Raw genomic sequence first — 16,322 nt, forward strand, 5'->3', positions numbered from 1 at the left:
TCCAAGGGCTATCATATGCAAGTAACTTACCTGTCTATACAAAAATATGTTAGCTTTGACTACTTCAAGTTCAAAATAATAGTTAAAGAAGAATGAGAGAGGGAAACATTGGAGTATTTCATTTCACACTCTTGTTCATCTCTTGCCTTCTCCCTCAGCCTGGGCTGAAGTAGTAGCTTTAAGGTGACGCTACCTCTTATCCAGCAAGAATGGCTACAATTTGACTCTATGTGTCAACATGTACAAAGTTCATTACCTCCCTAGCACCTTACAATTATAGAAAAAGAAAGTAATCTATATCCCCTAGGCTGGGTGGAGCTCAGTGAGAGAGCACATACTCATTATAGACAAGCCCCTAAGTTTGATCCCTACTATCTTTCCAATTCTTCTGAATTGCAGAATTTATGTAAATTCTGTGGTTTATTTTTCATCATTGTTCTTGGGGGAAGGTTTTTCGTAGCTGACAATAGTAAATCTCTCAATGCCTAAGAGATGACTCAGAGGTTAAAAGCACCTGCTGCTCTTGCAGAGACTCTGGGTGTGGTTTCCATCACAACCATCCAGGTCAGTTCCAATGACCTTTCCTGGCCTCTGTGTGCAGGAGGCATATGCATAATGCACTGACATACATGCATATAAAACATGCACACAGATACAATATGAATAAACAAATCTTTAAAAATTCAATTAAGTCTCTCTGCCTCCCTCCCTCCCTTTCTCCTACTTTCTCTAGAACTAAAAAAGGAATCAAGTTGATCAAGTTAGCATACTGTATTTCAATGTTGACAAGGAGTAAGGAATAACAAGTATCAAAAATTAATTTTCCCCATCTCTGATCACATTTCCATTTGACCTACAATTGATAATATATACCAGACTCTTCTTATTGTCTACTTCCTATGCTGTGCACATTTAAAATATTAGTATATCTACCTTATTTGATTTGGGGATTTGGAGTCTTCAGGGAAGGAATACTATTTTTATGTGCAATGCTCAACAAAATATAGTTAAAATTAATGGAATGATCCATTTGTTACTGGTCTACGATGTCAGAAAGGATTTTAAAATCCTGGCAGACTGTAGCCCACTGACCACATTTATTTACTGGCTATTTTTGCAAAATTTTACTGCCACACATCCATGCTTGTATTGTCAATGTCTGCTTCTACACAGCAATGACAGAATTGGATAGTAGCTTTTGGTACTTTGGATAAGGGACTAGTAGGCAAAGAGAGAGGATTCTAAGGTAATTTGATAGAATTGCACAGAGCATCTTAGAAGGGGAATTACATTTAGGAGAGTTATTTTTCAACAGCCAATCAAAGTAATTCAAGGGAGAATTGCATGAAGTAAATGTGTGAATTAGGACAGAATATTCTAAAAGTGTTTGTAAAAAGTTGATTAGTACTCATTATATTATGTGATGAATTCACTAATGTTAATTAAAACATAAAATGTTTGTTTTAATGGCATTTTAATTATTAGATCCTATTACCTTTGCTTTTAATAAGAAAATTAGTAGGTTGTTTATATTACCTGGATAATCCATGTCTTGGGACATGGACTTAACTATAGCAGAAGTTATGATATAACAATAATTATAATAGTTATTAGGTAATTTCATCCATGTATATGATGACTTTTGGTCACTTTATGCCCCTCATTACCCTCTCTCATCTCCCCCTCCCACTAAAACCCTATAAGTTACTTTGCACAAATTGTTTTCTAGAAACCATTATAGAAACACACTTTTAATATCCCATATTTTGAGATTTATGGAGGTGACTTTCCTTTTCTTCAGAGATGATAAATGTGTGCCGACTACTGCCACTGTTTAATTATAGATGGCTATCTGTGAGGAATGTAGAAATGATCTCAGCTATTTAAACCTCAAGGCAATTTCCTGATATGACCTAAAAGGTGTGCATTTTATTTATGTTGCTATTTTACATACTCACCCAGATTCCTATTTGTATTTAGAAATTCCCATGTGAAATGTGGACAATTATTTTGTAAGAGGATTGAAATAATACCCCATCCCTTCCCATTCTTACTCAAGCTGCATTTATGAACTCGTGCACAGGAATAATGGTATAGGTGAAAGAGGACAAGCTTTTGACTGAAGAGTACTTGTAAGACCCCTTGAAATGTTTCCTTGTGTTATGAAACTGAAAATGGCTCAGTAATGCTGGATGACAGTGTGTGTGATTAGTGTGGACAGTGGCATTTCCTGTGGTCAGGAACAAGTGGTTACTGCACAAAGAGTAAGGATCCAAAGGATGAAGGGCATTGTATTCTATGTCTTTTTTTAGACTGGTGAAAAATACTTTTATTGAAGGTGAAGAAATACACAACACACACACACACACACACACACACACACACACACACACACACACACACACAGCAAAGAGAGAGAGAGAGAGAAAGAGAGAGAGAGAGAGAGAGAGAGAGAGAGAGAGAGAGAGAGAGAGAGAGAGAGAGAGAGAGAGAGGCGGGGGGAGAACAAAGTACACAGAAAGACCCTTTGCAAAGCAGAAAGGTGATTCAGGAAGCTAAAGAGCCAATTTATAACCTTCAAATATATTCTGGAGGTACAATAAATGATAGAATAAAGTGGAAAGATGTAAAGAAGGCAGAGATTTGAAAGAAGGAATAGAGTAGAAAAATGAGGTCTTCTAGGAAAGATGATGCCATATGAATCACAAATTGTGTCTGTGAGAGTAAAAGACTGACTTGCTTAAAATATCCTTTTGTGGCTTTATTGATAGAAAATAGCAAGTATTATATGGATGGTGCTGAGAGAAAAGTCAGTTTAGGGAGTTAGATACTTATAATAGGAAATTAAAGAGAAACATTTTGTTGTTGTATATCTAGTGCCTAGCCCTGCCCAATGTAGTTGGCCTGTGATTTGAGCTTAAGAACAGGAGAAAATAGAAAAATATTGGTGATAAAGGCAGATGACAGAAGGAGAGAGGATATATCCTATAAAGACAGTTCACATAGTTACAAACACAGTTGATAACTGCCACGAAAAAAACCTGAGATACCATCTATCTCTTTATACACAATTGCCTAGACAGGGCTTCTTTACATAGACAGTGGTTCTCAACCTTCCTTTAATACGGTTCCTGTTGTGGTGACCGAAAAACCACAAAATTATTTTCATTGCTACTTCATAACTGTAATTTTGCTACTGTTATAAATTGTAATGTAAATATTTTTGGAGATAGAAGTTTGCCACAGATTGACAACCACTGATCAAAGACACTATCCACTGAGTTTCCTAGGACTAAAACTCTCAGGTTGAGATTTTTAGCAGACATTTATAAAGTGATGATATGTTGAATAATAAGAAACAACAAAATAATCCCATATAAAGTATGCTAATAAGTGGCTACCATTGAGGAAAATATAGTTCAATGTTTTTGAAGGCTTATGATAAACTGCATAGTATGTGCCATAGCATTAGCTTTCTTGAGGAGCAAGGGAAGCTGAACATTTATGCACAAATTTTGATTCAACATTAGTTAACCTGATGACTACTATTAACTTCCTAATGTTCCTGTTTTAGTTAGAGTTTATATTGATTTGATAAAATACCATGACCAAAAGCAACTTGGGAGGAAAGGGTTCATTTTGTCTTACAACTTTTAGTCCATCATCCATGGAAGTCGGAGCAGAAATTCAAGACAGGAACATGGAAGAACGAACTGATGCAAAGGCCATAGAGGCTTACTCAACCTGCTTTCTTTGTAGTTCCAAGGACCATCAGCCCAGGGGTGCATCCCACACAGTGATTTAGGCCATCCCCCATAAATAATCAGTCAAGAAAATACAATGCACCAGTCTGGTGTGTGCTGGTGAAATTTTCTCAGCTCAAGTTCCCTCTTCCCAAATGACTCTAGCTTGTGTCAAGTTGACATAAAACTAGGTAGCAAGCACACTAGCCAATCTTGTGCTCCAGCCAAGCATATGTCCTGTGGCAGCCCACGGTGACTCCAGCTTGTGGCTTGATTCCATCTTGACTCAAGGTCAGAGAGTTCAAGCTTGTCTTTGATCCTTTAAGGCTGGCTAACAGGATGTTTGGCCAAAGGTGTGCTTTCCAGATGGCTTGAGAATTAAGAAGGTGTTTATGCTTGTTTGCTCCTTGAACAATGGTGTCCTTGAGAGGGGGAGGTCTTCCCCTGACCCCTGCTTTGCGTATAAAAAGGCTGTAAGAAATAAACTCAGAGCTACTGTAGTATTGATTTGGAGCCCTCCAGAACCTATCCTGTGTCTCTGTCTTCTTGTCTTCTGTCTGTTTTTCCTAGCTGTCTTTTCTCAGTCCTCACTCCCCTGTTCAAGATTGATCGACAGGTTGGGCGGGACTCAACAATGTCCAAGAGCAGAAAAAAAAAAATCCTTGCAACTAATTGTCAGCATAGAAACTGTGAATTTCAAAGAGATATGAGCAGAATTCTTGTTTTTTTAAGATTTATTTTTTAAATTATGTGAGTGTGTAGGGTATGTGCATATGACTGCAGGTATCTGTGGAGGCTAGGAATGTCAGATCCTCCCAGAGCTGGGGTTATTGGCAATTGTGAGCCACCTGACATGAGTGCTGGGAACCAACCTCTAGTCCTCTGCAAGAGCATGCTGAACAATTTTTTCCAGCCCTTGAATAGAGTACTGAACCTCTATTGTATATGCACATACCCTAACACAGGCATTATACCCCATTGAACCTGTATTTTGAGTTTTCAATGCTCGAGTCATAATTAAAATTAGACAAATTACTTATATCAAGGAAGTAGAGTTTTTATGTTTTGAATTTTATCTCACTGCATAGTTCTGTTGGATTTGACAAGACTCAGATCTCAGTGCTTTCTCCATTGCTTATTGATTGCATTAGTAACTGGTGATACAACCTTTGAAACCAATATTGAGACAGCAAGGATAGGTTTGAAAACACAAATACATTTAGTAAAATTTACTGAGCTGTATCTGGAGAAAGAACTTATTTTATACACCAAAGTGATACATTTTCTTAAAATGATGCTTCCAAGGTCTGTTTTCTATATAAGGTAGATGCTTAATAACTGATTGTGAATATCAATAGGATAATATATAACATAACTCAACTATGATAATGTGGGTTTCCCAACTGTATTATTCTGGAGTAGAAGATAAAAAATAAACAAAAGTCCACCCAAGACGGGGCAGGTTAAGATAGGAACTTGAGGGATCAGGTTTGGGGGTAGGTGTAGGGGGAGAGTACTGAAAGAGATAACTGAAAAGGGAAGGCTTTTGGGGGTCAGGTAGAAACCTGGTACAAGGGAAACTCCCACAAATCTACAAAGATGACCTCAGCTAAGACTCCTAGCAGTAGTGGATATTTGGCCTGAACTAGACAACTCCTGTGATCAGATTGGTGACTACCCCAATTGTCATTAAAGAGCCTTCATCCAGTAACTGATGGAAACAGATACAAAGACCCACAGACAAATATTAGACTGAAGTTGGAGAATCCTGTTGAAGAGAGGGAGGAAGGATTGTAGGAGCCAGAGGGGTGAAAAACATTATCAGAAAACCCACAGAAACAACTAACCTGGGCTCATTGTAAGGAGTCTGAACCAACAACCAAGGAGCCTGCATTGAACTGACCTAAGCCCTCTACATATACATGACAATTGTGTAGCTTGGTTTGTTTGTGGGACTCTAACAATGGGAACAGGGGCTGTCCCTAATGCTTTGGTGGGCTCTTGGGAACCTAGTCCTCATACTGGATTGTCTTGCCTAGCCTAAATACAAAGGAATGTGCTTAGTCTTACTGCAAATTGATATGTCATGCTTTGATGGTACTCATGGGAGGCCTGCCCCTTTTTGAACAGAAACAGAGGAGTGGATTGGGGGGGGGCATAAAGAAGGTCAGTGGAGGGAATTGGAGAAGAAGAGGGAGGAGAAACTGTGGTTGGGATGTAAAATAAATCAATTAAATTAAAAAAGTATGAGTTGAAAGAAAAAAAATACAGTGAGTCACCTATGAGATGGAAGAGTTAGATTAATTACTGGCTAACAGAAAAGGGAAAAAGAACTATAAACTCAATTTCTAATTACCAGTAATTGAATTTTCTAGTTTTAATATTTTAAACTTTCTTATTCCTTGTTCCCCTTTAAGTGCAAAGATTCTGTGCTTTAAAAATGTCTTTAAAGAAGTCATTCATATTGGGAACATGCCACCATATAGTCCTGGTTCTACTCTTGGCTACAACATAATGAAATTCTGCTTTGACCTCTTCATATAGCTTTCAATGCCCCTTAATTTCATATATTATATAAACTCATCATTTTCATTTTTCTGTTTTCTATAATATAGCCTCTTAGGAAATGTGTAACTGCTAGAATATGTACTTTTGTCTTAGAATAAAACATACTGCAGATTTTTTCAACTTTTGTGTATAATTCTAAGAAAAGAAGAATTAGATAGTTTAGACTGTAAAGGAAGAATTCTACTGAGCATGCACAATGTAATTTTAAACAACAATGAACAGGATTATGTTATTTTGAGATCAATGTCAGATTCTACATTTTGTGTTATTTCAAGGTAAAAAGATGAGTTCCTATGGCTTCTTCCTCTATTTAAATTGTCTTTAATTTGGTCACATTAATATTTTTACAGTCATTTTTGATCACTCATGAATCACAAAAAACAGCCAGTGAAACTGAATATGCCTTCTTTAATGATGATACATCTCCCCTAGGAGGTTTTGTGAATTCACATATGTTCCCAGAAACTTTTTATGATGTATTGCCTTACAAAAAATGTCTTCACTGTAATTATTTACATTGAAATTCTCCTTTGCTCCAGACCCTCACATTTCTTACCTACATGAATCAGGAAAAATAACTGAAGGCAGAGCACAGTATGGTTGAAGAGAAACGCCCAGAACTCACAAAGAAGATTCAAAGAAACAAGCAAGAATACTGGCAATCAGCAGAAGAGACAGCAGAATCTGGATAAGACCTACAACCCTGGTACAAGAGCATAGTAAGAGAAAAAATACCCTAATGTCCACCATGGCAGCTCCCAATTTGGGGGCATCTCCTTGCATGTTAAAAGTACAAAAGAGTCACAGCAAATTCTATGAGCACAGGCACTGGCAATTCTAGTAAGTGGAAGGTTCACAATCCTCACCAGCTTTTAGTCTACTTAAGTAAATTAACCTAAAATCTATAGAAGTCTTTAAAAAAAGAGTTTATATTATGTTCCAGCAAACATTCAGGGCTATAGCCAGGAACTGTCTTAAGAAGGAATGTAGCTGTTGAATAAATTTTGTATGCCCTGGGGTCAGAAAATGCTATATATTTCCATCTCTGGGATCCCACAGACATTACACTGCTCTGGCTGTGTGAATAGGAGAGTGATTCTGACTCAAGTTCAGTGGGACCCTACACTGTAAAGGATGGGTGGTATCTAACACAGAGGGAGATGGCTGGCACCATCATTGAAAACTGAAGACTCAGGGAACTTGCCCTCTGTGACTAAGGATGTAGTCAGTTTTTTAGACTCACACCACTCCTATGACTGAAGGCAGATACACATGCAGTTTCTAATTCTGTAGATCCCTGTGCCTGACTCTTTTTTTTTTTCATTTTTTTTATTTATTTATTTTTTATTTTGCAATACAATTCAGTTCTACATATCAGCCACGGATTCCCTTGTTCTCCCCCCTCTCGTCCCCCTCACCTTCCCCCCAGCCCCCCCCATTCCCATCTCCTCCAGGGCAAAGCCTTCCCCACAGACTGAGATCAACCTGGTAGACTCAGTCCAGGTAGGTCCAGTCCCCTCCTCCCAGGCCGAGCCAAGCAATCCTGCATAGACCCCAGGTTTCAAACAGCCAACTCATGCAATGAGCACAGGACCCGGTCCCACTGCCTGGATGCCTCCCAAACAGATCAAGCCAATCAACTGTCTCACCCATTCAGAGGGCCTGATCCAGTGGGAACCCCTCAGCCATTGGTTCATAGTTCATGTGTTTCCATTCATTTGGCTATTTGTCCCTGTGCTTTATCCAACCTTGGTCTCAACAATTCTCGCTCATATAAACCCTCCTCATTCTCGCTAATTGGACTCCCAGAGATCCACCCAGGGCCTAGTCATGGATCTCTGCTTCCAGATCCCTCAGTAATTGGATGAGGTTTCTAGCACGACAATTAGGGTGTTTGGCCATCCCATCACCAGAGTAGGTCAGTTCGGGCTGTCTCTCGACCATTGCCAGCAGTCTGTTGTGTGGGTATCTTTGTGGATTTCTGTGGGCCTCCTGTGCCTGACTCTTGACCCCCAAATATCTATAGCTGGTGGCAAAGATAGCTTTGCGCAACTTGAAATAAGAGCTTACTCCAGGATGGTATGACCATAGTACTAGTACAGATAAACTACATTTTCTGCTGTCACTGGCTATCTCTGCACTGTTGTCAGGACTGTGTATAAGAATGGTGCTACAGCACTGGCTACTACTTCTCCCTAGATAGCATCTAACTCATTGATGCCTTAAAACTGTGGATGCTGTGAATTCTTGCAGAAGAGCTCCCATCCTCAATACATAGGGAAACCTCCATCACCACTTGGAGTGTAGGGGCAGCCACATAGTGACTATCCCCTACTGCTCTCTATAGCTTACTTGATTGGAGGGATAGAGGGTCCCCACTCTTGGATGGTCTATAAATATCTCTGACTGATGCTGACATTGTATGCACTGTGCCCAAAGTTAGTAACTAACTACAGGAAGACTAATCAAGGCTAATATTTCATATACAGCAAAGTGACACAAGACAAATCCTCAGAGAAAAGAAACTAAAAAATGACCATCCCTTAAAAGTGATACTAGTAGCATTTTTTTTTCCTGTGTGCGTATATCAAACCTCAATGATGTAGGCACACAGGAAAAAAAAACAAAGTAATATAATATCTCCAAGGGAACACAACTCTACCAACATAATGTGAAGTAACGAAATTGGATGAAGTATCAAGGAAAATTTCAGAACAGTTATGACATCAAACCAAATACATACAAAAAATTAAACTTAGTAAGATAGGTGAAAGCTATGAATGAGAAATTTCTCAAAGAAGAATTCTGAAAAAGAAGGCTTTTTGGAGCCCAGTGCCTATGGTGGGACACCTTGGGCAGACTTGATGCAGGGAGGAGGGGCTTGGAGCTGCCTCAACTGAATGTGCCAGTCTCTGCTGACTCCCCACGGGAGACCTTGACTTGGAGGAGGTGGGAATGGGAGAAGGGTTGGGGGGAAGGCTGGGGAGTGGGAAGAGAGAGGAGGAGGGTTCTGTGGTTGGTATGTATAACTATACTATATTTCCAAAGGACCTATAAGATAAAAAATTAAATTAATTAAAAAAAAGAAACTTGTCAAAACCTTTTGAGACAAAGAACTTCCAAAGATGCCATTGGATTTGTTTTGTGTTGGCCATCTACTACTACACATGGGGCTTGCTCTTAAGAATGGTTTATATCCTCAGTGAGACTTTATTGGAGAGGACTGTGTTTTTATTCATTCGTTAGTGGTTGTCAATCGGACATAGCTTCTCGGTTAGGGATGGAGACTTGTGTCTACTTCTCTCAGCACTGGGATCCCATCTGGTGCAGTTTCTGTACATGCTGCTATCGTCTCTGCGAGTTCATATGTGTGTTGGTCCTGCTGTTTAGAAGGCCTTTTTTCTTTGGTGTCATCCATCCTCTCTAGCTCTTACAATCTTTCCACCTACTCTTCTGCAGAGTTTGCTGTACCTCGGGGGGAGGGGTTTGATGGAAACATCCCATTTAGTACTGAGTGTTCCAAAGGTTCTCACTCTATGCATGATGTCCAGCTGTAGCTCTCTGTATTTGTTCTTATCTACTGCAAGAGGAAACTTCTCTGATAATGGCTGAGCAAGACACTAGTCTATGAGTATAGAAGAATGCCATTAGGAGTCATTTAATGGCTATGCTTCTTTAGCAGAACAGTAATGTTTGGTTTTCTCTAAGTCCGTGGTTTTTCTGGTCTCTGGTTCTTGGCCACCCAAACAGTGTCAGGGATGAATTCAATCTTTTTGTGTCACTATTACAGTATCATATCTGGAAGGCAGATCATCACTGTAGATTGAAGGGTTTGAAGCTAGATTGGTATTTACCATTCTTCTTTGGTAACATAGAGTACCTACCACTACAATGATCACTAGACATTAGGGGGTTAAGGCTCTAGGTAGGTACCAGTTTGAATTTTGCATGTTCAATGAATTGTGTAGGTGTTATCTTCAGCAGTACAGCCTTACCATCAGTTTATGGAGAGCAACCATACCCTTGACAATAGCCTGGATTGTGTGGGGGATTCCCATTAAGCCCCTTTAGCCAACAACTCCATTAGATGTAACCCATTTCTGGAAGCAGAGGCTTCATTAGATGTTTAAAAATGACCACCACACTGATTTCTATAGTAGTTGTAGACGTTTACATTCCCACCAGCAATGGATGAGTATTCCCCTTATTCCTCATCCTCATCAGCATGAGCTATAATCTGTTTTATTGATCTTGACCATTCTGACTGGTGTAAGATGAAATCTCAAAGTGGTTTCTTTTTTTATTTCCCTGATGACTAAGGATGTTGAACATTTCTTCAAGTGTTTCTGAGCCATTTTGAGTTTCATTATTTTTTGAGAATTCTCTGTTTAGATCTGTACCCCATTTTAAATTGTATTATTTGATTCCTTGATGTCCAGTTTTTTATTTATTTTTATATTTTGGATATTAACCCTCTATTGGAGGTAGTTAATAACAATCTTTTCCCATTTTGTAGGCTACCACTTTGTCTGAATGATGGTGTCCTTTGCCATACAGAAGCTTTTCAGTTTCATGAGGTCCCATTTATTAATTTTTGATCTTAGCCCTTTGCTATTTGTGTTCTGTTCAGAAAGTCATCTCCTGTGCAATGAACTCAAGACTATTCCCTGTTTTCTCCTCTATCAGATTCAGTGTATCTGTGAAGTCTTTGATCCATTTGGAGTTGAGTTTTGTGCAGGGTGACAGGCATGGATCTATTTGCATTCTTCTAATGTAGCTATCAAGTTTGACCAGCAATGTGTTGAAAATGCTGTGTTTATTACAGTGTGTATTTCTGGCTTCTTTATCAAAAAATATGTGTCCAAAAAACTTGTGTCTTGAGCTTCAATTCAATTACATGTTCAATATGTCTGTTTTTATGCCAATACCATTCTGTTTTTATTATTATAGCTCTGTAGTACAACTTGAGATTGAGAATGGTGACAGCTTTTGATTTTCCTCTTTTTCATTTCTCATTTCCTCATTTTATTCATTTTGTTAGTAGTTTCCTTATTTCTATTAATTAATATCTTCATTTTGTAGTAGTTTGTCCCTTTCTTCTCTTTTGTTTTCATTGTATTACTATATTTCTATATCTGATTAATTTATATATTTCTGTTGTTATATACATGTGATTTCTTCTTTTTGAACTGTTGTGGTATTGAACCCAGCCTCTCAAGTCCATTGTTTGGGTTTTGTTAGTGAGCTACACCTCTAGCTCATTTGACATTTCAATCAGCCATTACCTAGTCCTACTCAAACATTGGTGAATATAAACATATATAATTTCAGTATAGATAAAATAATTGTGGTACAAGTTAAATAAATATGCAATCAATCAAGCAAAATATTTACAGAATACATTTTCCCAAATCAGGGATAGATATGGACAAAAAGCTATTTATAGAGATCCAAGTAGATATGACCCCCAAACAATCATTTTCTTGTTGTAATATTATTATTGTGATTAATTTTCCAAAGAACACAGGAATAATATTAAAAATCATAAGAGTGAAAGGCCAAATCACTTACAAATTCAGACCCATCAGAATAGCAGCCGGTTTTTCAGAATATACTGAATGCCAGAAAAGCATGGAGTGCTATATTGAAAGCTCTGAAACAAAGTAACCGGCAGCCTATATTGCTATTTCCCATAAATGTCTTCATCAGAATTGAAAGAGAAATAAAGAATTTTCAAAATAAGCACAGTCTATAGGAATTCATTACCACCAAACCAGCATTAAAGAAGATAAAGTAATACTACATCCAAGGGATAAGATAAACATAACAAGAAGAGCATGGGGAAAAAATCACACCAGATGTATGAGATAGTTAGAAATAAGCGAACAAGACTGACATAGAATTCAACAATATTAATTCTGTAAGCAATCAATCTTCTTCTTCTTTTTTTTTTTTTTTTTTTTTTGGTTTTTTGAGACAGGGTTTCTCTGTGTAGCTTTGTGCCTTTTCCTGGAACTCACTTGGTAGCCCAGGCTGGCCTCGAACTCATAGAGATCTACCTGGCTCTGCCTCCCGAGTGCTGGGATTAAAGGCGTGCGCCACCACCGCCTGGCGCAATCAATCTTCTAAGATGAATAGAAGAGCAAGAAAGGAATATGGATTTAAACCAATCAGAACAATAACAATAAAGTGACAGGAATTAGTAATTATACTTAATAAAAAACCTTGAATGTAAATTGTCTTTTGTAGTTGAAAGATGCACACTGGGTTACTAGATTGAAAATAAGATCTAATAATCTTCCATATGTAAAAATTAACATCATGGAGACAAACACAAACAGACTGAAAGTGAAAGGAAGGAAATGATATTCCAGAAAAAGGAGTCTTTATATATATGAGACAAAACAGACTGCAAAGTGAGTACAAATCAGAAAGTTCACCAAATTTGGTAAATGGAACAATCCATTAGAAATATATGATGATTATAAACATATGGAGCACCTAACTTTATAAAAGTGCTGGACATAACAGGAAAAATAATTATCAATATTGTTACATGGGGAAATTTTCATATCTCTTTCACATAAAAAAGTAGATCATTCAGGTTAAGAAAAGAAAAAAAATAAATGGAGAAACTTCAGAGTTGATCTGCTCCATAGATGAAATGAACTTAACAGACATCTATAGACTATTTTACCCAGAAGATATACACATATTTTAACAGCTCATAGAACTATTTAAAATTCATAAAAAGTTGAAACAATTTCTTGAATTCAATCATATCATAATATAATTAAACTAGAAATTAACATAAAGAGAAACTACTAAACTATGTATATACATGAGAATTGAATAATATATGTTTAGGAAAGGGGTTTGTCATTGAAGAAATCACAAGCGAAACAGAGTCTGTGGGATGGAATCACCTTTAGATGTACAAATGTCTACATTAAAAGAAAGAACAATATCAACAGCAAAAGGAAAGTCACAACAAATATTAGAGCAAAAGCTAATGAATTAAGGGACCAAAAAAAACTGGTATAAAGATCAATGAAACAAAGAGTTTATTTTTTGAAAAGTTAAACAAGAGTGATGAACTTTTAGTGATCAAGCAAGAAAAAGTGAGAGCCCTTAATTAAGATTAGATTACCCAGGTGTGGGTTGTGGGGTGACTCCTATAATTTTATCAGTCAGCATTCAGGTAATGGAGGTAGGAGAATTAACTGCAAATTCATGGCCTGCTTATGATGTCTAGTGAGACCCTGTTTCAGAACAAAACAAACAAACCATCCAAATTAAAGAAACAAGATTACAAAAAGAAAGAGTTATTAGAAGATAACTTTAAGGAATGTATTTAATTAATTAAAAAACTTAGGATAAATGGATAAATGTATATGTTCTTATCAAGAACAAAATAATACATACAAAATCTAAATAGATATAAATATACCAGCAATGATACTGAAGCAGTAATGGAAAGTCATGTATCAGACTTAAAGAGTAAATAGCATTGCTTTTCCATCTATTTCATAAAATAGGCAAAGTTCACTTCCAAATTCATTCTATGAAGTCATTATCCTGATACCAAACATGATAAAGACAAAAAAGTATAGGTCAATATCCATGGTGAACATAGATAAAAACCTCAATATCTTCAATATAATCTTTACAAGTTAAATTAAATGATACATTAAAAATCATATTCTATAATCATGTTGGTTTCATTCCAGCGATTCGCAAATCAATAATAAATAATAAAATAGTCATTTTACTGAAAAACATATGCAGACTCAACATACCACTTGTGAAAACATGAAAATATCAATGAAATTCTTCAAAGAAATAGAACAACCAAGTTTAAAATTCATAGATTGCGCAAAAGACTCCAAATATCCAGAGCAGTGCTGAAGCCATAACACTATCAGATATGCAAAACACTGAATAGGGAATACAGAGACAAACCCACAAATTACACAACTTGATTCTTAACAAGGGGGAGGGTAGAAGGAATGACAGAGCATTATGGAAGGTGAATTAGAACAAAGTGTGGTGTATATATGTGTGTGTGTATAATCAAATGATATAGAAATCCTTCTGTATAATTGATGTACATCAATATGTCAGATAGATATATAATAAATAACTGCTGATTTTTATGCAGCTGCTGGGGACTGAATTCAGATCCTCACACTTGTGTAGCATGTACTTCACTGATGAAACCTTCTTCCATGGCCACATTTAATGTTTTATAGACTTTGAAAGCTACTCTTGTATACAAGTGAAACATAAATGTAAAAGTTTTGTATCAAAAATCAAGTTAGGGACTGGAGATATGGTTTGGAGGTTAATAGCACTTAGTGAGCAATCATGAAGACCAGAATTTGGATTCAAGCCCCCATATATCAAGCTAGAAGTCCTGCTACCTCCTTTAACTCAAATTCTGAGGGATTAACCACTTTCTTCTGGCCTCTGTATATGCACAAACATGTGCTTCTTAACATACATGCACAAATACACAGACACACATAAATCAAATCTTAAAAATAACAAGTTAGTATATATGTTTCAGAATATCATTCACATTTCACCAACTTTAGATTGCATGTTCAACTTAGAAGGAAACACATCCAAAACAAAAATGGTTAGGCCTTCTAACTTCTATGACTATGTAACTGCAAATTAAAACAAATGATAGAACTAAAATAGGTTTGCTGGTCAGCATGTGTAGGTTCGACAAACAGAGATGCTCAGAAGATTTTGACAGCATCCCTCTGTTGGAAATTGGCATTTAGGGTCTTTATTTGTCTGGATGGGAGTATGCAGAAAAGGAAATCTTGGTATCATACAATTCATCATTTTATAACCACACTTTGGCTATTACGCTTTCATTTCAGATTTGTTCTCTCCTAGTTTTCTTCCTGCCACTGTTGCTCTTAATGCTAATTTTAACAGGATTTGATTCTTTGGAATGGCAGTGGAGGGCTAGAACACTGAATCATTGAGATGCATTGTGAAGTTTCCAAAGAAGCTTCCAATGTTCTCTTACCCAAGTTCTAACCACACCTATGTGACTATATCTCATTTCGTACACATACACTGAAATAATTCAGTGTGCTGTAAAGTCCTATGATTGATTTAATTTCCCTATGGTCATTCATCTTGTGGGTACCTTATGAAAAAGATTTGAAGAAAATTGTAAGACTTTATTGTTCAAAATCTAAGTGTTTAATGGGCATGGTAGTAAATGCCTTTAATACCAGCAGTTGTAAGGTAGAGGTAGGCAGATCTCTGTGAGTTCCAGGCAAGTTAAAGATACATGGTGAGTCCAGATACAAAACAACAAAACAAAACAAAACAAATATAAGCTTGTTATCAATGCTTTCTATTTTATCCTGTTTGAAAGAGCAGTGGAGTTCTTTCATTATAGATCTAGTCAAACCAACGAAAAGTACAACAATGTGGCTTCATTACAGTAATGATTTCAAGGGTTGACCAACTGTGGTTTTTCCATAGAGTACATCATTGATTAGTCAAAATAAAAATGATGGCAAGAGGGAATTCTAGAATACTGCTGCCACTAGAATTGTATTTACTTCAAATACAAAACCACAATGTGCGGTTTTATCTCTATAATTTATGATCTTTATTCTGTATGAGAGGAAAGATACACTGGTACAATTCATTAAACCTAATAATGAAAGTGATTTAAAGTGGTAAAGTTAGTATCATCTTACTTTATTTTTACTTGCCCAATGACTTTTCTTTTCACACATCCCTCATATGTAGTCATCTAAGTGGGAAGAAGGAATTCTCACTTCACTTTTACAATGGAATGAATTTTGCCCTTTTAATTAGCCAGCATAAATCGCTTGTGGATTTTTTTCTGAAACTGTCTTTAATTAACATTCATAGTTTCTAAATTAATTGTTGTGGACCCTAACATCTGGCATGTCTTAGAGACATGTTTTCAATGGAAAACAAAGATAATTCTACTTGAAGAAATCTACCTGT

The sequence above is a fragment of the Peromyscus californicus genome, unplaced genomic scaffold, assembly GCF_007827085.1.
Source record: "Peromyscus californicus insignis strain IS unplaced genomic scaffold, ASM782708v3 Scaffold_10__1_contigs__length_136768540, whole genome shotgun sequence".
NCBI classification, from domain to species: Eukaryota; Metazoa; Chordata; class Mammalia; order Rodentia; family Cricetidae; genus Peromyscus; species Peromyscus californicus.